Below are 24,611 nucleotides of genomic sequence, written 5' to 3'. Positions count from 1 at the left end.
AACATATAGATGCCTTACACATGCCAACTACAAAAATATTTCCTAAAAAGACCATGGTTGCTCCTTTTTTACGAGTAGTGTGCGATCTGGAAGGAACAGGTATAGGTCTTTTGGTTTTAGCACAGCAAGTCTGAAGGCACTGTACTATCCATCTGGTTATGCCTGATCTGGATATATGGTTGCCTTTTTGTGGTGGTGAAAAGGCGACAAAAAGCTGTTTAGAATTTCTAAAAGTTTTAGTTCTATCATGTAGAACATATGTGCTCTTTTAACATCTAAAGCTTGAAGAGCTCTTTCTGCAACAGAAGCTTGTTGAGAGAAAAGAACTGGCAATTAAATGGATTGGTTGAGGTGAAATTGAGACACTACCTTAGGCAAGAATTTAGGGTTGGTGCGGAGAACCACTAGCTCAGCGTATTTGGAAGAAGGGTTCTTCTAAGGTTAAAGCCTGGAGCACACTAACATGCCTAAGTGAAGTGATGGCAACTAAGAAGGCCACCTTCCAAGAAAGAATCTGAAGAAGGGATGAGTGTAGAGGGGTATGAGTGAATGGGTGACCCCCATGAATCTTTACGATATTAAGGTTCCACAAAGGTGCATGAGGAACACTTTGTGGAATACCTTGTTTGTGTCCTTCCTTAAAAGATCTAATGACTGGAATTTTGAAGAGAGAAAGGTGCTTCCTACTTTGGAGGTCGGCAGCCATTGCAGTGAGATGTAGTCATATAGAAGTGTATGCTAATTTTGCCTTTTGTAAGTGAAGTAGGTAACAGACAATGTCTTGCACCGTGGATTTGAAAGGGTCAATTTGTTTAGAATGGCAGTAGTAAACAAAACATTTCCATTCTGCTGCTTCACAGGCTCTAGTGGTGGGTCTATGTGCTTCCTTAAGAATGGTCATACACTCATACCCAAACTCTGACCTCAGGAGGCAAATTACTAGGTTGACAGTTTTGGGACCTGGGTGTCCAATTATTAGAGTATACAGAGCATGCGTATCTACAACCACATGTCATCGAACAGATATTTTCAACTTGCTTGCCATGGCTGTCCCCAGACATTGTTGTGGTCCAATATGATTTAACACATTGACTGCAACGCAGTGACTTATTGCTTTTTTTTTTAAATCATATCGCCAGATTCCTCTGGTGGATTAGTCATGTTTAAAAGATAAAAATATATCCTATCTTTATATATTGGTGGTGTCTTGTTATTGTGTCATGCTTTCTTCCTATTTATTGTTTTGGCACTTCTTAATGCTTTACATTTGTTCCTTTGATAATGCCCGACTGCTCCATGCACAGATATCCAGGACTGGGAAACGGCCTAAACTACGCCAGGACAGCCATGCGTACCGGAAGGCTGCAAGCTGAACAACGCTTGTCTGAAACACTAGTGTGTCTTAACTACGCATTTGCGTGGTTCAGGCAGTGGTCTAGCTGTGCGGATGGGCAGGCAAGCAGGAAGACAGATCAAGGTAAGTGGGGCTTTTTAATTTTTTTTTTTTTTTTAAAGCAGTAGGGGAGTATTTTTTTTTATATTAGTGGTGTGTGTGTGTGGAGATTAAAGGGCAGCGGGCCGGAGCAGTTTGGGGGATGTCAGTGCTATGGGGGGTTGGGAGAGGGGTGAAGGGTCGGTCTGGGTAAATTAAAGGGCAGGGGTGCCGGGTGGAGGCTTTTAAGGGTGCATTCGGGGGAAGATTGGAGGGGGTGTAATGGGTTTACGTCTCAGGGCGGGGAGGATGGGCGGGCAAGCAGGACAGAGGAGGAGGAGGAAGGACTGTTCGAGGTAAGTTGGGCTGGGGTTGTTTTTTAGGGGTGAGGTATTTCTTTCAAATTTTAGGTGGGTGTTGGGGTGAGGGGGGTAGTTTGGTGGATTTGACCCTCAAGGGGGGGCAGGGGAGGTTGTTAGGGGTGCATGGGGTTTTTAGGGATCAGTATAGGGTGTTTTTTGGAATTTAGGCCTCAAAGCGGGGTGAGGGAGTTTGGGAGATATTCAGGGGTGTATGGGCAGGGTGGGAGGGAGTTAGGGCCTCAGGACAGTGGTGGGGGGGGGGGAACAGGGTAGTATTTGGAATTTAGGGCACAGGGTCGGGGATATGTTGTGGTGGATTTGGGGGGGCAGGTGTAGTTTTGTGGATTTAGTTTTACAGGCAGGGGTGGGGTGGATGGCTGGTGTGTTTTAGGGCTCAGGGCGCCTTTAGATTTAAGGATGGGGGTCAGGGTAGATTTGTGGATTTAGGTCTTGGGTAATTTTAAGAGCAGGGGAGGTTGCTGGGGGAGGTGGGGGGCAGGGGGAGCTTATGGGCCATGGGGAGAGTTGTTTTTAATGTTTAGGGCTCAGGGCGGGAGGGCAGGGTAGTTTTAATTACAGGGGTGTTTATAGGGTGCAGGGTGGGGGGGTGGTAATTTACCATGCATATTACTTAACCACATATGCTTTTACAACAAAATACATTGAAAAAACATGCATGGTAAAGAGACAGTCGTGGTTCAGACCGCATTGTTTTTGCATGTGTGGTTGTGTCATACAACCCCCAGGACTGAGCTAAGGTTTTACAAGCCAACCTAACTGGACCTGACAGTGAGGCTGCACAACCACATCATATAACAATCCACACTTCTCATAGCAAATTTATGGAATTACATATGGGAAGCTGTGCATCGCCAATCAGAAACACAGGTGTTCTCCAGTTGCATTGCTGGAACTTTGGGGCATCACTTCTGTTTGCTGATAAAACAATGGCTTGCGTGGAATGATTTGTGTGGCGTTTGAATTTTGCAGCAGGACTAATGCGGGAATCATGAAGCATCAAGTGAGGGCAAGATCGGTGGCAAGTATTATCACTACTGCTCTTAGATATGGTGATCACAATGAAGAACGCAAGTTACAGTCGCACTTAGCTTCACATATCTTTCTCTGGTCTCCATAGTAAGACTTTTCGGCGTGAGCGTGAATCCCTGAGAGTAGAGGGACGATTGTAAATCTAATTTGGTGCCAATCAGGTCTCTGTCACACCACTTCACAAAGTAAGACAGTGGAGCCTAGATTAAAAGATTTTCCAGAAAGCACACCTTTTGCAGAGTATTACCATTACTATATGAACAGAAATAGGGCACACATGGTGAACAACATTTTCAAAATTGTTTTTTGAAAGTACGGGTGTACAATAAGGCACGAAACAGAGCAACTGCCCTCCCTACAAAAAAGCAGACCAGGTTGGGACAGGAAATGTCTCCTACGTGGAGCCACAGTCACGGACTACTGCCATGAGCAGCCAAATGCATATAGCTGGTATCCTGGTTTTAAATATTGGCCCCAGCGTAAACAATAATCAATAATCTAGTGTATGGGTAGAAACCGATCCATAAGTGAGGTCTAGGACTTTCATGTTACCTAGAGGGGTGATCTCATTGCACTGACAGTGGTCTACTGTCTTGGTTATGGATTAAGTACATAGAGCGGTGGTGGAAGTGTACCCTGCTTTGTGATCTACAGTTGCAACCATACCTTATTATCTGTATCACTCCAAGTAAAGTCCTGCTCTATGTGCTAACTGGATACTAGAGCTAACATCCCACATGCATATTGTGCATGTTTGTGGCCTGCAGGGTACATACATTGTATGGTATAGGTAGACCAAAGTAACAGAGGCTTATGGAACCACTTTGGGATGCCCCTACCGTGGACATGTGCACAAGATGAAGGTAAGGTTGTTTTCCCAGACAGTGGAATTGCACTTCTGACATTCCTTGAGTTAGAGAGAGGAGACCCAGACACTAAAGTGGGGAGAGAGGAGACCAGGTTCCTTTAGAAATCAGTTGAAAAATGAAATTAAAAAAGATTTCTAAAACACAAACAAATGCTCAAAGAAGAGCTTGTAAGCACCATTACTTGATAAAAATAACTCACCTTAAAACCTGAATAGATGAAGGCCCCAATGAGCCAAAGACAGATCTAATTAAAAGTCTGCCTAAAAAGCCAGATTTGGAGATTTTTTTAAAAGAAAGACAGATCCAAGTTGGAAGGGAGTGCAAGTGACAAACTGTTCCATAATCGGGCACGCAAAGCAGCCGCAGAGCTTCCACCCCAGCTAACCAGTTGAAACCTGAGTGGTTGTAGGACGTAAGCCGTATAGGTCGTGAAGGAATGTAGAATTAAAAAATGTTTTGCAGACAAATGAGCCCGGCTTTTTAAACAGCACTGTGGATATGAGCGAACATCTTAAAGTGAATTTGTTTAGACACTGGCAGCCAATGAACATCCATTAGTCTGGAAAAAAATTAAGCTATGCTTATGGATACTAAGCAGCAGCCTGGTCGCTGCATCCTGGACAATCTGAAGTCTGTCAGATATTTTTTTGAAGTCCCTAAATATAGGAAATTTGTCTACTCTAGAAATAAATAACTGAACCACAGTTTTCCTGGCTGTGGAAGGTAAAAAAAGGAAAGACTTTATGAAGCGTTTTTAGCAAGCCAAAGCAAGTAGCAGTTCCTGACTGGATCTGTTGCCAAAAGGGTAACTGAGAATTGAATCCTACTCAAAGGTTGCATACAGATTACCCGCCCAACCTTGGGTTGGATATCAAATGGAAGATGAACATCCAGACATTTGCCAATTCTCTTTAGGCCTTCTTCACTGTCAAATCTGCACTGCTTAGAAAAATCTTTCCATCTTTCACAGAATATACCTAATGCTGAAGAAACAGGCAAAATATGAAAGAAATTGTTGGTGTCTAAACAATCTGTGAGTAATGAGCTGTTAGGTGATTCTAGCATCTTAGCTAAGGCCGGCAACAAATAAACAGGCCTGAAATTAGCAGGAATATATATATATATATATATATATATATTTCACAAGAAACTGGCCTTTGATAGCGACGCGCCTCTCTGCCGGTGCAGGTGTTAGGGTTCAGGCCAAGGACCCTCAAATACGACATCAGGGAAAACAACACCGCACTCCCGGGGACTGAAATCCATTCTTTATTCACCACATAACATGAAAGCTTCACAGCAAACCCCACGACGCGTTTCGACAAACAAGTCTTCTTCCAGGTGATTTAGTCTGCTTTCTCGATTTTTCTCCTGCCATCTAAGTAAGTATTTATGCATTCTGGGACATTGAGTCCATAACTGCCTTACACCTGAAACCAATAATGTCATTTGGTTCTTATTTCAGCACAAACCTTTCAAAACAAAAAATATGCAAATATGTTATTTCATTTCCTGATATGATCTCACCTTCATGGGGGTACGTGCCTGCAAAAAACAATATTGATTTTATGTTTATATATATATATATATGGAAAATGTCACTTACCCAGTGTAGCTCCATTGCGCATGGGCGTCGACTCCATCTTAGATTGTTTTCCCCCGCAGAGGGTGAGGTAGGAGTTGTATATGCTAGTAATAGTGCCCATGCAATGGAGTGAATACGTATGTACATAATGTAGTTTAAAGTAATATATATATATTTACAAATATACAGATGTTCAAGATCAACTTCTAAACGGCTACAGGCTCCCGGGGAGGCGGGTGGGCGCATGTGAATCTGCAGCGACTAATGCCACGAACAGATGTACACTGGGTAAGTGACATTTTCCGTTCGGTGTCATGTGTAGCTGCAGATACACATGCTGTGCATAGACTAGTAAGCAGTTATCTCCCCAAAAGCGGTGGTTCAGCCTGTAGGAGTTGAAGTTGTCTGAAACAATGTTCGTAGTACTGCTTGGCCTACTGTGGCTTGCTGTGTTGTTAGCACGTCTACACAGTAGTGTTTGGTAAATGTATGAGGCGTAGACCATGTAGCTGCCTTACATATTTCTGTCATTGGAATATTTCCTAGAAAGGCCATGGTAGCACCTTTCTTTCTAGTTGAGTGTGCCTTTGGTGTAATAGGCAGTTCTCTTTTAGCTTTAAGATAACAGGTTTGAATGCAATTGGATTTCCTGTATGAGGTTTTTGGACAGCAATAAATAATTGTTTTGTTTTGCGAATTAGTTTTGTTCTGTCAATGTAGTACATTAACGCTCTTTTGATGTCCAATGTATGTAGTGCTCTTTCAGCTAGAGTCTGGCTGTGGGAAGAACACTGGTAATTCTACTGTTTGATTTAAGTGGAACGGTGATATGACTTTTGGTAAAAATTTAGGATTTGTTCGTAGAACTACTTTATGCTTGTGTATCCGAACAAATGGTTCTTGTATGGTAAATGCTTGAATCTCACTTACTCTTCTTAAAGATGTGATGGCAATTAAAAATGCAACTTTCCATGTTAAATATTGCATTTCCCAAGAGTGCATGGGCTCAAAAGGTGGACCCATGAGTCGTGTTAAGACAATGTTGAGGTTCCATGAAGGAACTGGTGGTGTTCTTGGTGGTATAATTCTCTTTAGACCTTCCATAAATGCTTTTATGACTGGTATTCTAAATAGAGAAGTTGAGTGCGTAATTTGCAGGTAAGCTGAAATTGCTGTAAGATGTATTTTAATAGAAGAAAAAGCTAGCTTTGATTTTTGCAAATGTAGTAAGTATCCTACGATGTCTTTGGCAGATGCGTGTAAGGGTTGAATTTGATTATTGTGGCAGTAATAGACAAATCTTTTCCACTTATTTGCAGAGCAATGTCTAGTGGTAGGTTTCCTAGCTTGTTTTATGACCTCCATACATTCCTGTGTAAGGTCTAAATGTCCGAACTCTAGGACTTCAGGAGCCAGATTGCTAGATTCAGCGATGCTGGATTTGGGTGTCTGATCTGTTGTTTGTGTTGCGTTAACAGATCTGGTATGTTTGGTAATTTGACATGAGGCCCTACTGAGAGGTCTAGTAGTGTTGTGTACCAAGGTTGCCTTGCCCATGTTGGTGCTATTAGTATTAGTTTGAGTTTGTTTTGACTCAGCTTGTTTACTAGATATGGAAGGAGTGGGAGAGGGGGAAAAGCGTAAGCAAATATCTCTGACCAACTCATCCATAACGCATTGCCCTGAGACTGATATTGTGGGTACCTGGATGCAAAGTTTTGGCATTTTGCGTTTTCCTTTGTTGCAAATAGATCTATTTGTGGCGTTCCCAAACTCTGGAAGTAAGTATTCAGTATTTGGGGGTGAATCTCCCATTCGTGGATCTGTTGGTGATCCCGAGAAAGATTGTCCGCTAGCTGGTTCGGAATTCCTGGAATAAATTGTGCTATTAGGCGAATGTGGTTGTGAATCGCCCAATGCCATATTTTCTGTGCCAGGAGACACAACTGTGTTGAGTGTGTGCCTCCCTGTTTGTTTAGGTAATACATCGTTGTCATGTTGTCTGTTTTGACAAGAATGTGTTTGTAGCTTATGGGTTGAAATGCTTTCAGCGCTAGAAATACTGCCAATAGTTCTAAGTGATTTAAGTGAAACTGTTTTTGGTGAGTGTCCCATTGTCCTTGGATGCTGTATTGATTGAGGTGTGCTCCCCACCCTATCATGGAGGCATCTGTTGTTATTACGTATTGTGGCACTGGGTCTTGGAAAGGCCGCCCTTGGTTTAAATTTATACTGTTCCACCATTGAAGCGAGGTGTATGTTTGGCGGTCTACCAACACCAGATCTAGAATTTGACCCTGTGCCTGTGACCACTGTGATGCTAGGCACTGTTGTAAGGGCCGCATGTGCAACCTTGCGTTTGGGACAATGGCTATGCATGAGGACATCATGCCTAGGAGTTTCATCACCTTTTTGACTTGTATTTTTTTATTTGGATACATGGCCTGTATTACATTGTGAAATGCCTGAACCCTTTGTGGACTTGGAGTGGCAATCCCTTTTGCTGTGTTGATTGTCGCCCCTAAGTATTGCTGTGTTTGACACGGCAGAAGGTGTGACTTTGTGTAGTTGATTGAGAAACCTAGTTTGTTTAGGGTTTCTATGACATACTTTGTGTGTTGTGAACACCTTTCTAGAGTGTTGGTTTTGATTAACCAATCGTCTAGGTACGGGAACACATGTATTTGCTGCCTTCTGATATGTGCAGCTACGACTGCTAGGCACTTTGTAAAAACTCTTGGCGCAGTTGTTATTCCAAATGGCAACACCTTGAATTGGTAATGTGTTCCTTGGAATACAAACCTTAAGTACTTTCTGTGTGAAGGATGTATCGGTATATGGAAATATGCATCCTTTAGGTCTAGTGTTGTCATGTAGTCTTGTGGTTTGAGTAGTGGGATTACGTCTTGTAATGTCACCATGTGAAAGTGATCTGATTTGATGTAGGTATTTAATGTTCGGAGATCTAATATAGGTCTCAGAGTCTTGTCTTTTTTGGGTATGAGAAAGTACAGAGAGTAAACTCCTGTTCCTTTCTGGTGTTCTGGTACTAATTCTATTGCTTCTTTTAGTAGTAATGCCTGAACTTCTAGTCCTAGAAGATCTATATGTTGTTTTGACATATTGTGTGTTTTCGGTGGCACGTTTGGAGGGAATTTGAGAAATTCTATGCATTAACCATGCTGGATAATTGCCAGTACCCAAGTGTCTGTTGTTATTTCCTCCCAATGTTTGTAAAATTGTCTTAGTCTCCCCCCACAGGTGTTGTGTTGGGGATGTGTGACTTGGAAGTCACTGTTTGTTTTGAGGGGTTTTGGGGCTTTGGAACTTCCCTCTATTTTTTGGGACAGACACAAGTTACAGACCAGATGCTGATCTGTATATGGATACTTGTTATGGCATTTTGGGCAGAAGCGGAATGGGGTCCGTTCCATCAGCCTTGAAGAGACACGTGGTCGGGCCGACCAGGCCCTGACGGGGGGGATCGAAAAAACCCTGCAGGGCCACCGGAGCTCTTCAAAAGTCAGTGTCGATCTGTTATAACTAACCCGATACCGAACGCAAACAATACCGACGATTTTTCTAAGATTCTAACTAACTTTCCGACCCGAAACACGGAGCGAAAAGGAACACGTTCGAACCCGATGGCGGAAAAAAAACAATCTAAGATGGAGTCGACGCCCATGCGCAATGGAGCCGAAATGGGAGGAGTCCCTCGATCTCGTGACTCGAAAAGACTTCTTCGAAGAAAAACAACTTGTAACACTCCGAGCCCAACACCAGATGGCGGGATGTGCACAGCATGTGTATCTGCAGCTACACATGCCACCGAACATATATATATATATATATACATATATATATATATATATACATATATATATATATATATTACTTAGAACGGGGTTACTGTGGCCGATTTGCAGGGCACAAACCAATGCAGATTCAATTGATGAATTTAATAAGGTGCAAAGAAAGGCACTTTTGTTGAGGCCTCCTATTTTGAAATGTGGGAAGGACCGGGATCACTGGGTCACCGTGAAGAACATTCATTAAATAGTTTCAGCATTTCTGAGTTCAAATAGAGAAACAAATCTGGGCTGTCAAAGGTAGGATTTCAAGGAATAGGTGCTAACATGGATTAGCCAAAAGAACTACGTATAGCCATAATCTTTCCTTCTAAGTAATCGCCAGAGAGTCACAACAAGCTTGAGAATGATTAACTTGCTGTGTAGCTGCGGCCGGAGATGTAATAGAATTTACAGTCTTAAATATGGCCTTGTTAGAACGCTTAATTGATGCAATCTTAGATACATAGAAAGTCGATTTGGCCAATCTAATCTCCTTATGGTATGACTTTACACAGGCCACACAGGCTTCTTTAGCTCTGGCTGTTAAAGAAAACGCCATTTCCTTTCAAGCTGGCACCTATGATGTTTTAATATTAAAAGGCTAGGAACTAGAAATTAGGCCTACAGCTGAGAAGGACTGTTGATTAGTTTTTCTGAAGCAATTCTATTTGGTAGATGGTGGAAGGTGGTGAGGTTGAAGTGTGGGATTGCAATCTCTTGTTGAAGCTGTAAAGCCAGCCTTTTGTCTGTCCCCCCCAATCACTCTTCAGTGCAGCTGATGACAGCCGGGTGCAGAAAGCTCACACTTCCTTGTACCTCTAATGTGGGTCCTTCAGACTGGAGACTACCCTGTTAGGGGCCATCACTCTATATAGGTTTTGTCAGGGAAGTAGCATTTAAATGATACTTCCAATGAGAACCATCCTAAACAAGTTCTGGAAATGCAGACAGTGGATGCAGATCTGCAGTCTGCTTTGACTGCATAAAAGCAGAACCGGCAAAACCCACTTGCAATTTGTAGGAAGTTGGCTCTGTATGTGCTATTTCAAAGTAAGGAATAGCATGCACAGAGTCCAAGGGTTCCCCTTAGAGGTAAAATAGTGGTAAAAATAGATAATACCAATGCTCTATTTTGTGGTAGTGTGGTCGAGCAGTAGGCTTATCCAAGGAGTAGTGTTAAGCATTTGTTGTACATACACATAGACAATAAATGAGGTACACACACTCAGACAAATCTAGCCAATAGGTTTTTGTATAGAAAAATATCTTTTCTTAGTTTATTTTAAGAACCACAGGTTCAAATTCTACATGTAATATCTCATTCGAAAGGTATTGCAGGTAAGTACTTTAGGAACTTTAAATCATAAAAATTGCATGTATACTTTTCAAGTTATTGACAAATAGCTGTTTCAAAAGTGGACACAGTGCAATTTTCACAGTTCCTAGGGGAGGTAAGTATTTGTTAGTTTTACCAGGTAAGTAAGACACTTACAGGGTTCAGTTCTTGGTCCAAGGTAGCCCACCGTTGGGGGTTCAGAGCAACCCCAAAGTCACCACACCAGCAGCTCAGGGCCGGTCAGGTGCAGAGTTCAAAGTGGTGCCCAAAACACATAGGCTAGAATGGAGAGAAGGGGGTGCCCCGGTTCCGGTCTGCTTGCAGGTAAGTACCCGCGTCTTCGGAGGGCAGACCAGGGGGGTTTTGTAGGGCACCGGGGGGACACAAGTCCACACAGAAATTTCACCCTCAGCAGCGCGGGGGCGGCCGGGTGCAGTGTAGAAACAAGCGTCGGGTTCGCAATGTTAGTCTATGAGAGATCTCGGGATCTCTTCAGCGCTGCAGGCAGGCAAGGGGGGGGTTCCTCGGGGAAACCTCCACTTGATCAAGGGAGAGGGACTCCTGGGGGTCACTCCTCCAGTGAAAGTCCGGTCCTTCAGGTCCTGGGGGCTGCGGGTGCAGGGTCTCTCCCAGGTGTCGGGACTTAAGATTCAAAGAGTCGCGGTCAGGGGAAGCCTCGGGATTCCCTCTGCAGGCGGCGCTGTGGGGGCTCAGGGGGGACAGGTTTTTGTACTCACAGTCTTAGAGTAGTCCTGGGGTCCCTCCTGAGGTGTTGGATCGCCACCAGCCGAGTCGGGGTCGCCGGGTGCAGTGTTGCAAGTCTCACGCTTCTTGCGGGGAGCTTACAGGGTTCTTTAAAGCTGCTGGAAACAAAGTTGCAGCTTTTCTTGGAGCAGGTCCGCTGTCCTCGGGAGTTTCTTGTCTTTTCGAAGCAGGAGCAGTCCTCAGAGGATGTCGAGGTCGCTGGTCCCTTTGGAAGGCGTCGCTGGAGCAGGATCTTTGGAAGGCAGGAGACAGGCCGGTGAGTTTCTGGAGCCAAGGCAGTTGTCGTCTTCTGGTCTTCCTCTGCAGGGGTTTTCAGCTGGGCAGTCCTTCTTCTTGTAGTTGCAGGAATCTAATTTTCTAGGGTTCAGGGTAGCCCTTAAATACTAAATTTAAGGGCGTGTTTAGGTCTGGGGGGTTAGTAGCCAATGGCTACTAGCCCTGAGGGTGGGTACACCCTCTTTGTGCCTCCTCCCAAGGGGAGGGGGTCACAATCCTAACCCTATTGGGGGAATCCTCCATCTGCAAGATGGAGGATTTCTAAAAGTTAGAGTCACTTCAGCTCAGGACACCTTAGGGGCTGTCCTGACTGGTCAGTGACTCCTCCTTGTTTTTCTCATTATCTTCTCCGGCCTTGCCGCCAAAAGTGGGGCCTGGCCGGAGGGGGCGGGCAACTCCACTAGCTGGAGTGTCCTGCTGGGTTGGCACAAAGGAGGTGAGCCTTTGAGGCTCACCGCCAGGTGTGACAATTCCTGCCTGGGGGAGGTGTTAGCATCTCCACCCAGTGCAGGCTTTGTTACTGGCCTCAGAGTGACAAAGGCACTCTCCCCATGGGGCCAGCAACATGTCTCGGTTTGTGGCAGGCTGCTAAAACTAGTCAGCCTACACAGATAGTCGGTTAAGTTTCAGGGGGCACCTCTAAGGTGCCCTCTGTGGTGTATTTTACAATAAAATGTACACTGGCATCAGTGTGCATTTATTGTGCTGAGAAGTTTGATACCAAACTTCCCAGTTTTCAGTGTAGCCATTATGGTGCTGTGGAGTTCGTGTTTGCCAAACTCCCAGACCATATACTCTTATGGCTACCCTGCACTTACAATGTCTAAGGTTTTGTTTAGACACTGTAGGGGTACCATGCTCATGCACTGGTACCCTCACCTATGGTATAGTGCACCCTGCCTTAGGGCTGTAAGGCCTGCTAGAGGGGTGTCTTACCTTATACTGCATAGGCAGTGAGAGGCTGGCATGGCACCCTGAGGGGAGTGCCATGTCGACTTACTCGTTTTGTCCTCACTAGCACACACAAGCTGGCAAGCAGTGTGTCTGTGCTGAGTGAGAGGTCTCCAGGGTGGCATAAGACATGCTGCAGCCCTTAGAGACCTTCCTTGGCATCAGGGCCCTTGGTACTAGAAGTACCAGTTACAAGGGACTTATCTGGATGCCAGGGTCTGCCAATTGTGGATACAAAAGTACAGGTTAGGGAAAGAACACTGGTGCTGGGGCCTGGTTAGCAGGCCTCAGCACACTTTCAATTGTAAACATAGCATCAGCAAAGGCAAAAAGTCAGGGGGCAACCATGCCAAGGAGGCATTTCCTTACACAACCCCCCCCCCCAAACGAAAGAGGATGAGACTAACCTTTCCCAAGAGAGTCTTCATTTTCTAAGTGGAAGAACCTGGAAAGGCCATCTGCATTGGCATGGGCAGTCCCAGGTCTGTGTTCCACTATAAAGTCCATTCCCTGTAGGGAGATGGACCACCTCAACAGTTTAGGATTTTCACCTTTCATTTGCATCAGCCATTTGAGAGGTCTGTGGTCAGTTTGAACTAGGAAGTGAGTCCCAAAGAGGTATGGTCTCAGCTTCTTCAGGGACCAAACCACAGCAAAGGCCTCCCTCTCAATGGCACTCCAACGCTGCTCCCTGGGGAGTAACCTCCTGCTAATGAAAGCAACAGGCTGGTCAAGGCCATCATCATTTGTTTGGGACAAAACTGCCCCTATCCCATGTTCAGAGGCATCAGTCTGCACAATGAACTGCTTAGAATAATCTGGAGCTTTGAGAACTGGTGCTGAGCACATTGCTTGTTTCAGGGTGTCAAAGGCCTGTTGGCATTCTACAGTCCAGTTCACTTTCTTGGGCATTTTCTTGGAGGTGAGTTCAGTGAGGGCTGTCACAATGGATCCATATCCCTTCACAAACCTCCTGTAATACCCAGTCAAGCCAAGGAATGCCCTGACTTGAGTCTGGGTTTTTGGAGCTACCCAGTCCAGAATAGTCTGGATCTTGGGTTGGAGTGGCTGAACTTGGCCTCCACCTACAAGGTGGCCCAAGTAAACCACAGTTCCCTGCCCTATCTGGCATTTGGATGCCTTGATAGAGAGGCCTGCAGATTGCAGAGCCTTCAAAACCTTCTTCAGGTGGACCAGGTGATCCTGCCAGGTGGAGCTAAAGACAGCAATATCATCAAGATAAGCTGTGCTAAAGGACTCCAAGCCAGCAAGGACTTGATTCACCAACCTTTGGAAGGTGGCAGGGGCATTCTTTAAACCAAAGGGCATAACAGTAAACTGATAATGCCCATCAGGTGTGGAGAATGCTGTTTTCTCTTTTGCTCCAGGTGCCATTTTTATTTGCCAGTACCCTGCTGTCAAGTCAAAGGTACTTAAGAATTTGGCAGCACCTAATTTGTCTATGAGCTCATCAGCTCTTGGAATTGGATGAGCATCTGTCTTGGTGACAGAGTTGAGCCCTCTGTAGTCCACACAAAACCTCATCTCTTTCTTTCCATCTTTGGTGTGAGGTTTGGGGACTAAGACCACTGGGCTAGCCCAGGGGCTGTCAGAGCGCTCAATTACTCCCAATTCCAGCATCTTGTGGACTTCCACCTTGATGCTTTCCTTAACATGGTCAGATTGTCTAAAGATTTTGTTCTTGACAGGCATGCTGTCTCCTGTGTCCACATCATGGGTACTCAGGTGTGTCTGACCAGGGGTTAAGGAGAAGAGTTCAGGAAACTGTTGTAGGACTCTCCTACAATCAGCTTGCTGTTGGCCAGAGAGGGTGTCTGAGTAGATCACTCCATCTACTGTGCCATCTTTTGGGTCTGATGACAGAAGATCAGGGAGAGGTTCACTCTCTGCCTCCTGATCCTCATCTGTTACCATCAACAGATTCACATCAGCCCTGTCATGGAAGAGCTTAAGGCGGTTCACATGGATCACCCTCTTGGGGCTCCTGCTTGTGCCCAGGTCCACCAGGTAGGTGACCTGACTCTTCCTTTCTAGCACTGGGTAAGGGCCACTCCATTTGTCCTGGAGTGCCCGGGGAGCCACAGGCTCCAGAACCCAGACTTTCTGCCCTGGTTGGAACTCAACCAGTGCAGCCTTTTGGTCATACCAAAACTTCTGGAGTTGTTGGCTGGCCTCAAGGTTTTTGGTTGCCTTTTCCATGTACTCTGCCATTCTAGAGCGAAGGCCAAGTACATAGTCCACTATGTCCTGTTTAGGCTCATGGAGAGGTCTCTCCCAGCCTTCTTTAACAAGGGCAAGTGGTCCCCTTACAGGATGACCAAACAGAAGTTCAAAGGGTGAGAATCCTACTCCCTTCTGTGGCACCTCTCTGTAAGCGAAAAGCAGACATGGCAAGAGGACATCCCATCTCCTTTTGAGTTTTTCTGGGAGCCCCATGATCATGCCTTTTAATGTCTTGTTGAATCTCTCAACCAAGCCATTAGTTTGTGGATGGTATGGTGTAGTGAATTTATAAGTCACTCCACACTCATTCCACATGTGCTTTAGGTATGCTGACATGAAGTTGGTACCTCTGTCAGACACCACCTCCTTAGGGAAACCCACTCTGGTAAAGATACCAATGAGGGCCTTGGGTACTGCAGGGGCAGTAGTCGACCTAAGGGGAATAGCTTCAGGATACCTGGTAGCATGATCCACTACTACCAGGATATACATATTTCCTGAGGCTGTGGGAGGTTCTAGTGGACCAACTATGTCCACACCCACTCTTTCAAAGGGGACCCCCACCACTGGAAGTGGAATGAGGGGGGCCTTTGGGTGCCCACCTGTCTTACCACTGGCTTGACAGGTGGGGCAGGAGAGGCAAAACTCCTTAACCATGTTGGACATATTGGGCCAGTAGAAGTGGTTGACTAACCTCTCCCACGTCTTGGTTTGTCCCAAATGTCCAGCAAGGGGAATGTCATGGGCCAATGTTAGGATGAACTTCCTGAACAGCTGAGGCACTACCACTCTCCTAGTGGCACCAGGTTTGGGGTCTCTGGCCTCAGTGTACAGGAGCCCATCTTCCCAATAGACCCTATGTGTTCCATTTTTCTTGCCTTTGGACTCTTCAGCAGCTTGCTGCCTAAGGCCTTCAAGAGAGGGACAGGTTTCTTGTCCCTTACACAGCTCCTCCCTTGAGGGTCCCCCTGGGCCTAAGAGCTCAACCTGGTAAGGTTCAAGCTCCAAAGGCTCAGTTCCCTCAGAGGGCAGAACTTCTTTCTGAGAAGAGAGGTTCCCTTTCTTTTGCTGTGTTGCAGTTGGTTTCCCAACTGACTTTCCTTTCCTCTTGGTAGGCTGGGCCATTCTTCCAGACTCCAGCTCTACTTGTTCACCCTGTGCCTTGCATTGTGCTCTTGTTTTCACACACACTAGTTCAGGGATACCCAGCATTGCTGCATGGGTTTTTAGTTCTACCTCAGCCCATGCTGAGGACTCCAGGTCATTTCCAAGCAGACAGTCCACTGGGATATTTGAGGAGACCACCACCTGTTTCAGGCCATTGACCCCTCCCCATTCTAAAGTAACCATTGCCATGGGATGTACTTTTCTCTGATTGTCAGCGTTGGTGACTGTGTAAGTTTTTCCAGTCAGGTATTGGCCAGGGGAAACCAGTTTCTCTGTCACCATGGTGACACTGGCACCTGTATCCCTCAGGCCCTCTATTCTAGTCCCATTAATTAAGAGTTGCTGTCTGTATTTTTGCATGTTAGGCGGCCAGACAGCTAGTGTGGCTAAATCCACCCCACCCTCAGAAACTAGAGTAGCTTCAGTGTGGACCCTGATTTGCTCTGGGCACACTGTTGATCCCACTTGGAGACTAGCCATACCAGTGTTACCTGGATGGGAGTTTGGAGTGGAACCTTTCTTGGGACAGGCCTTGTCTCCAGTTTGGTGTCCATGCTGTTTACAGCTATGACACCAGGCCTTTTTGGGATCAAAGTTTTTACCCTTGTACCCATTGTTTTGTGAAGAGGCTCTGGGCCCACCCTCCTGTGCAGGTTTTTGGGGGCCTGTAGAAGACTCTTTACTATTTTTAGTTTTGGTTGTCTCATCACCCTTCCCCTGGGGAGTCTTTGTGACCCCTTTCTTTGGGTCACCCCCTGTTGAAGTCTTGGACACCCTTGTCTTGACCCAATGGTCCGCCTTCTTTCCCAATTCTTGGGGAGAAATTGGTCCTAGGTCTACCAGATGCTGATGCAGTTTATCATTGAAACAATTACTTAACAGGTGTTCTTTCACAAATAAATTGTACAGCCCATCATAATTACTTACACCACTGCCTTGAATCCAACCATCTAGTGTTTTCACTGAGTAGTCAACAAAGTCAACCCAGGTCTGGCTCGAGGATTTTTGAGCCCCCCTGAACCTAATCCTGTACTCAGTGGAGAATCCAAAGCCCTCAATCAGGGTACCCTTCATGAGGTCATAAGATTCTGCATCTTTTCCAGAGAGTGTGAGGAGTCTATCCCTACACTTTCCAGTGAACATTTCCCAAAGGAGAGCACCCCAGTGAGATCTGTTCACTTTTCTGGTTACACAAGCCCTCTCAAAAGCTGTGAACCACTTGGTGATGTCATCACCATCTTCAAATTTTGTCACAATCCCTTTGGGGATTTTTAACATGTCAGGAGAATCTCTGACCCTATTTATATTGCTGCCACCATTGATGGGTCCTAGGCCCATCTCTTGTCTTTCCCTTTCTATGGCTAGGAGCTGTCTCTCTAAAGCCAATCTTTTGGCCATCCTGGCTAACAGGAGGTCATCTTCACTGAGAGCATCCTCAGTGATTTCAGAAATGTGGGACCCTCCTGTGAGGGACTCACTATTTCTGACTAACACAGTTGGAGACAGGACTTGAGGGGTCCTGTTCTCCCTATTTAGGACTGGAGGAGGGACATTGGCCTCTAAGTCACTAATTTCTTCCTCTGTGAGGTCATCATCAGAGGGGTTGGCTTTTTCAAACTCTGCCAACAGCTCCTGGAGCTGAATTTTGGTAGGTCTGGAGCCAATGGTTATTTTTTTGATATTACAGAGAGACCTTAGCTCCCTCATCTTAAGATGGAGGTAAGGTGTGGTGTCGAGTTCCACCACATTCATCTCTGTATCAGACATTATTTTGCTAAGAGTTGGAAGACTTTTTAAAGAATCTAAAACTGTTTCTAGAATCTAATTAAAAACTTTTAACAAACTTTTAAACTCTAAAAGACAATGCTAAACAGGGACTTAACACACAAGGCCCTAGCAGGACTTTTAAGAATTTAGAAAAATTTCAAATTGCAAAAATGAATTTCTAATGACAATTTTGGAATTTGTCGTGTGATCAGGTATTGGCTGAGTAGTCCAGCAAATGCAAAGTCTTGTACCCCACCGCTGATCCACCAATGTAGGAAGTTGGCTCTGTATGTGCTATTTCAAAGTAAGGAATAGCATGCACAGAGTCCAAGGGTTCCCCTTAGAGGTAAAATAGTGGTAAAAATAGATAATACCAATGCTCTATTTTGTGGTAGTGTGGTCGAGCAGTAGGCTTATCCAAGGAGTAGTGTTAAGCATTTGTTGTACATACACATAGACAATAAATGAGGTACACACACTCAGAGACAAATCTAGCCAATAGGTTTTTGTATAGAAAAATATCTTTTCTTAGTTTATTTTAAGAACCACAGGTTCAAATTCTACATGTAATATCTCATTCGAAAGGTATTCCAGGTAAGTACTTTAGGAACTTTAAATCATAAAAATTGCATGTATACTTTTCAAGTTATTGACAAATAGCTGTTTCAAAAGTGGACACTTAGTGCAATTTTCACAGTTCCTAGGGGAGGTAAGTATTTGTTAGTTTTACCAGGTAAGTAAGACACTTACAGGGTTCAGTTCTTGGTCCAAGGTAGCCCACCGTTGGGGGTTCAGAGCAACCCCAAAGTCACCACACCAGCAGCTCAGGGCCGGTCAGGTGCAGAGTTCAAAGTGGTGCCCAAAACACATAGGCTAGAATGGAGAGAAGGGGGTGCCCCGGTTCCGGTCTGCTTGCAGGTAAGTACCCGCGTCTTCGGAGGGCAGACCAGGGGGGTTTTGTAGGGCACAGGGGGGGACACAAGTCCACACAGAAATTTCACCCTCAGCAGCGCGGGGGCGGCCGGGTGCAGTGTAGAAACAAGCGTCGGGTTCGCAATGTTAGTCTATGAGAGATCTCGGGATCTCTTCAGCGCTGCAGGCAGGCAAGGGGGGGGTTCCTCGGGGAAACCTCCACTTGATCAAGGGAGAGGGACTCCTGGGGGTCACTCCTCCAGTGAAAGTCCGGTCCTTCAGGTCCTGGGGGCTGCGGGTGCAGGGTCTCTCCCAGGTGTCGGGACTTAGGATTCAAAGAGTCGCGGTCAGGGGAAGCCTCGGGATTCCCTCTGCAGGCGGCGCTGTGGGGGCTCAGGGGGGACAGGTTTTTGTACTCACAGTCTTAGAGTAGTCCTGGGGTCCCTCCTGAGGTGTTGGATCGCCACCAGCCGAGTCGGGGTCGCCGGGTGCAGTGTTGCAAGTCTCACGCTTCTTGCGGGGAGCTTACAGGGTTCTTTAAAGCTGCTGGAAACAAAGTTGCAGCTTTTCTTGGAGCAGGTCCGCTGTCCTCGGGAGTTTCTTGTCTTTTCGAAGCAGGAGCAGTCCTCAGAGGATGTCGAGGTCGCTGGTCCCTTTGGAAGGCGTCGCTGGAGCAGGATCTTTGGAAGGCAGGAGACAGGCCGGTGAGTTTCTGGAGCCAAGGCAGTTGTCGTCTTCTGGTCTTCCTCTGCAGGGGTTTTCAGCTGGGCAGTCCTTCTTCTTGTAGTTGCAGGAATCTAATTTTCTAGGGTTCAGGGTAGCCCTTAAATACTAAATTTAAGGGCGTGTTTAGGTCTGGGGGGTTAGTAGCCAATGGCTACTAGCCCTGAGGGTGGGTACACCCTCTTTGTGCCTCCTCCCAAGGGGAGGGGGTCACAATCCTAACCCTATTGGGGGAATCCTCCATCTGCAAGATGGAGGATTTCTAAAAGTTAGAGTCACCTCAGCTCAGGACACCTTAGGGGCTGTCCTGACTGGTCAGTGACTCCTCCTTGTTTTTCTCATTATCTTCTCCGGCCTTGCCGCCAAAAGTGGGGCCTGGCCGGAGGGGGCGGGCAACTCCACTAGCTGGAGTGTCCTGCTGGGTTGGCACAAAGGAGGTGAGCCTTTGAGGCTCACCGCCAGGTGTGACAATTCCTGCCTGGGGGAGGTGTTAGCATCTCCACCCAGTGCAGGCTTTGTTACTGGCCTCAGAGTGACAAAGGCACTCTCCCCATGGGGCCAGCAACATGTCTCGGTTTGTGGCAGGCTGCTAAAACTAGTCAGCCTACACAGATAGTCGGTTAAGTTTCAGGGGGCACCTCTAAGGTGCCCTCTGTGGTGTATTTTACAATAAAATGTACACTGGCATCAGTGTGCATTTATTGTGCTGAGAAGTTTGATACCAAACTTCCCAGTTTTCAGTGTAGCCATTATGGTGCTGTGGAGTTCGTGTTTGCCAAACTCCCAGACCATATACTCTTATGGCTACCCTGCACTTACAATGTCTAAGGTTTTGTTTAGACACTGTAGGGGTACCATGCTCATGCACTGGTACCCTCACCTATGGTATAGTGCACCCTGCCTTAGGGCTGTAAGGCCTGCTAGAGGGGTGTCTTACCTTATACTGCATAGGCAGTGAGAGGCTGGCATGGCACCCTGAGGGGAGTGCCATGTCGACTTACTCGTTTTGTCCTCACTAGCACACACAAGCTGGCAAGCAGTGTGTCTGTGCTGAGTGAGAGGTCTCCAGGGTGGCATAAGACATGCTGCAGCCCTTAGAGACCTTCCTTGGCATCAGGGCCCTTGGTACTAGAAGTACCAGTTACAAGGGACTTATCTGGATGCCAGGGTCTGCCAATTGTGGATACAAAAGTACAGGTTAGGGAAAGAACACTGGTGCTGGGGCCTGGTTAGCAGGCCTCAGCACACTTTCAATTGTAAACATAGCATCAGCAAAGGCAAAAAGTCAGGGGGCAACCATGCCAAGGAGGCATTTCCTTACACTATTCCAGTACCAAGTTCTCTATGACCAACGAAGGGAGAAGTCCACAGAATACTCAGAGGACTACAGTGCAACATAGCTCCTTGTCTGCCTGGCAGCCAGATTATGAGCAGGGAGACAAAATTAACAGTGTCTCCCTTGCTAGAAGACACTGTTCATCTGATCTGAAGTGCCTAGTATCTAGTCTGCATGCTTGAAGAGGGAAGGAGCCTGCTAACTCTGCAGGCAAAATGAATGTCCAAGAGGAGCCAGGTGCTGCATGATGCTGGTGGGGGTACAGCAGAGGAGGGTGATGGAGGAGTATGATCTTTGAACCTTGGCAACATGCGCCAACTGTAAACAAAGTGAATATAGTGGCATGACCTATAACGCTGTGACCAGAAGTCTGTGGTTGAACTGTGCCGCCGCCGCCCCCCCCCCCCCCCTTGCACCCCCCCACGCTCCAAAAAAAGGTAGCCTGGTCAGAACCATCTTGCTGAAAGAGGAACCCCGTGGGTGGCCTTGCTGCCCCTTCATTTTAATCTTCATGCAGAGACTGGCCAGAAGGGCTGCCACAAACATAGAACATCTACCTGTGTCATCATCAGCCAACCCCTACACCCAAGGCAGTAAATTGTATCATGTCAAAATTGTGTGTGTGGTAATTAGTTCTACAGTGCATTTAAGTACTTTTCCTCTTGAAGTTAAAACTGTGTGACTGCTAAGACCTGAGCTCAAGCACATCCATACTAGCTACCTGAGAAGCCCTTGACAGCTTGTCAATGCTACCATCGAAATAAATGTACATGGAACAGTTTTGCACAGCTGTAGTAGAAAGGACCCAGGGACATCACTATCAAACAAACCCAATCCCTAAAGCTGAGCCCAAGTATCCCCTGGTTGCCTCATGGCCACTGAATGGGGTCTGACACCCGTTTGGAACATGCAACGGCTTACACCAGAAGAGATTTGGACACAACCTAGAAAGGTGGAAGAACGGGGAAATAGAGGAGAATTACAGGCTTGTTTGAGCTGGAAATAATAATTTTAGTAATTTAGCTGACGTTAAGGATGCCTTCGAAGTGATGCAATGGAAATCACTATTTTTACCAAGCATTAACTGACAACCACCATAACATTTTAAGAACTTTATAGGCCATAAAACTACCCTCATTGTGACTTTTCTTGAGGAAATAGTGAATTAGCAGACTACCTCTTTGCAGAATTTCATGTTAACATGCTGCAAGATTTTAAGAGATGGAATTAATTCACAATGAAAATGCTTTGATGTCTCGATGTGTGATCGGTTTAGTACAGAAAGTAAAATTCTTAATACAAATCAAGACCTTCCTTGTCCTATATTGCCCTTCATGTAAGATTTAGAGGCAAGAGCAAAAAGGGGAACATATCTGTATTGACTGACCTAACTTTTTTCTAAAGCAAGGCATATTTTTGTGCCTTAAAAATCAATATTCAGTGAGTGAAATCGGCTCTTACAGTCCAAATTCCAGGATGCTTAAAAAAAACAGAAATTGTTATACATCTCTTTGACAGAGATATATTCATTATAATTGCAGCTTTACATCAAATTCACAGGAAGAACAGCATATTTAACCACTGTCATCTGTCAAGAATAGTGTGATATACACTACAAATATTACCTTTAAATCACTTGGCTTTCTGGCGGCTCACTTTTCTGTGCATTTGCCTTCCCATCGTAACCATTTTCAAATCCAGAAAGTTGAACTTGAAATCCTCTACATGTTTGAAGAAAACAAATAGTATTCAGCATGTGAAGAACAAAGATACATGTCATTCTATAAAAGAATCAAGTACTTATAAAGTGTCACATTTCAGTACAATAGATGTTAGATAACAATGCCACTACAGCATACCTTTAATGCAAATGCATAACAGCTTGATCAAATCTAAGGCAAGGTAGCAAGTAGTAATAGTAGTTTGTGTTATCTGTGGCTGCTCAAACTGACACAAAGAAGCTAGACCATTAAAGTTCAGGGTTATACACAAACCTCTGTCAATTTATATCATCACCTTAGCTGGTAATGGCCATAATTTCATGATATCATAGTTCATTACAACGTTTATGTGAATTCCTTCACATCCCCTTAAAAGATCTTCAGCAGGAAAAAATAGTGTCAACAAATTAACTTGTATTTTCCTAACCGTGAAAACATCCAAGGTAGAAAATATGAACACTGTATTTTTCCACGTTACCTAGGTGAGGAACTGAATGTCTAATTTCTTTGACTAGGAAAGCAGATGCACAACTCAGTGGAGACTACAATGCGTACTGGATGTCACTAAAGTAATCAAATGCTCTATTAATCGAAGAAGCTTGCTTAGGAAAACAACTACAATAACCATGGCAATTTATTAATTTGCAAGGTAAGTAATGAATTAAGGTTTCAGAAAATTAAAAACTTGGTTTCATTTGATCTAATCCAGAAGGTGCCACATGTTCAGTCTGTCAGTCTCCCTCTACTGAACCAAAACACCCATCTAAGTTGAACGTCTGAGTTTTTTGCAATACCCTATACGTAAAGATATATGTTTTTGGCCTATTGAAGAATGACCAAAGATTTTTTAGTCTTAATAGGCATATTTAGTGCTTTCAAAGAGTGTACATAATTGACAAACATCCTTTCCTGTAAGTATGTCTTTAATATTAGCAGCATAAAGCCATTAAGTGTGGTGGGCAGCACTTTAAATATAACAAAATTAGTAAATCAACCATGCACCGAGTTAGAAAAACATTTTCAACCTCTGAAAACCACACCTCACTAGTGTGTCTCAGATTCTTAGTAATAAAGTATATAGGATACATATCCAGAGATCCTAAATGAAGATCAGAAAAGGTAACAAATGGAGTACGCGATGTTGGCTGCAATGTGTACAACCACTTGAGATTGAAATTCTATGTATATTATGATTTATATGGGGCGGGCCTGATCACATTTTCATGTCCACAATGCTAACATCAACAACTAGAATTAAACTAATTAAATGGAGCCTGATTAATCAATATAATTTTGAAACCGTACATTTCACTCATTTCAACAAGGCATGTGAAACTGGTTGGAATGAAAAATACAGAACAGATATACATATAATCCAACAGACCCTTGGACAAGGCTAAAGACACTCAAATATGTGTCACATTACGGTCTTAAATATAAAACAGAAAAATTAATAACTGTAATGTTACCTTCTTCCACAAATTGTAACAATTCACGGTGATTAGTCTTGCATCATGTTAGATCGAGGTATAAACCTGTCAAAAAGAAAAAAGAAAAAAACATGACATTTGTTTAAAAAGTTATTCATTTTAAAAAATACTAAAAAAAAAAAAAAAAAATGTTTACCCTGTATTGTTCCTCTAGTGGGATAGTCAGCCCAAGGACATCATGTCTACCATTACCTATGACCTAACCAACATTTAGTAACACAATTACAGGATGTAACAACGTTCGGGATGGAATAATTGTAGTACATATACTTACCAAAAGTTGCTACGTTTTGGTTGTGCACAACAAACGCTGGCGTGTCATTCTGCAGGAGCGGATTTCATTCAACTAAGTTTCCATTATTCCTTGTAAAGTGAAATGACGTAAAATGTTTTTCTTATTCACAAATTTTACTGATTTGGTTGCATGAAGTACGTGGGGCTTTAAAACCAGGAGAGTGGTAAGTTTACATCTGTAACTATTTTTTTAGATTAAAAGTCCGGCTTTTAACTAAAACATTAAAACTTGAGCATATCAGCATTCATATAATTCCAACTGCTTAGCAGAGGTTTTTTTTTTGTTTGATTTTTGTTTAAAACAAGGATTACAACGAAGAACCTCTTCTTTTGCGAATATGGGCAGGAGGCCACTTGGAATGGTCCTTTATCTTTTTTTTTTTTTTTTTTTTAAATATTTTCTTTTTTATGTTGTACTTTACACAGTGAAGTGTTTTTTGGGTTATTGCTTTTTTCTCAAAGACCATTCTATCTCTATGT

At 44.6% G+C, this 24,611-nt stretch overlaps 1 long non-coding RNA gene across 1 annotated transcript in view; it reads right to left on the bottom strand.

Moving 5' to 3' along the window:
- The window catches only part of LOC138250392 (uncharacterized), a 124,455-nt gene extending 100,212 nt beyond the window's left edge, over positions 1 to 24,243 (bottom strand). The window contains exons 1-3 of the long non-coding RNA XR_011194947.1: positions 24,112 to 24,243; positions 23,817 to 23,882; positions 22,252 to 22,347 (exon numbers count right to left, since the gene is read on the bottom strand). This is a non-coding gene — a long non-coding RNA (uncharacterized lncRNA). The remainder of the gene's footprint in view (positions 1 to 22,251; positions 22,348 to 23,816; positions 23,883 to 24,111) is intronic.
- Positions 24,244 to 24,611: the final 368 nt, after the last annotated feature.

This window comes from Pleurodeles waltl, chromosome 8, assembly GCF_031143425.1.
Source record: "Pleurodeles waltl isolate 20211129_DDA chromosome 8, aPleWal1.hap1.20221129, whole genome shotgun sequence".
In the NCBI taxonomy this organism is placed as follows: Eukaryota; Metazoa; Chordata; class Amphibia; order Caudata; family Salamandridae; genus Pleurodeles; species Pleurodeles waltl.
This window is presented reverse-complemented; position numbering and strand designations above follow the sequence as displayed.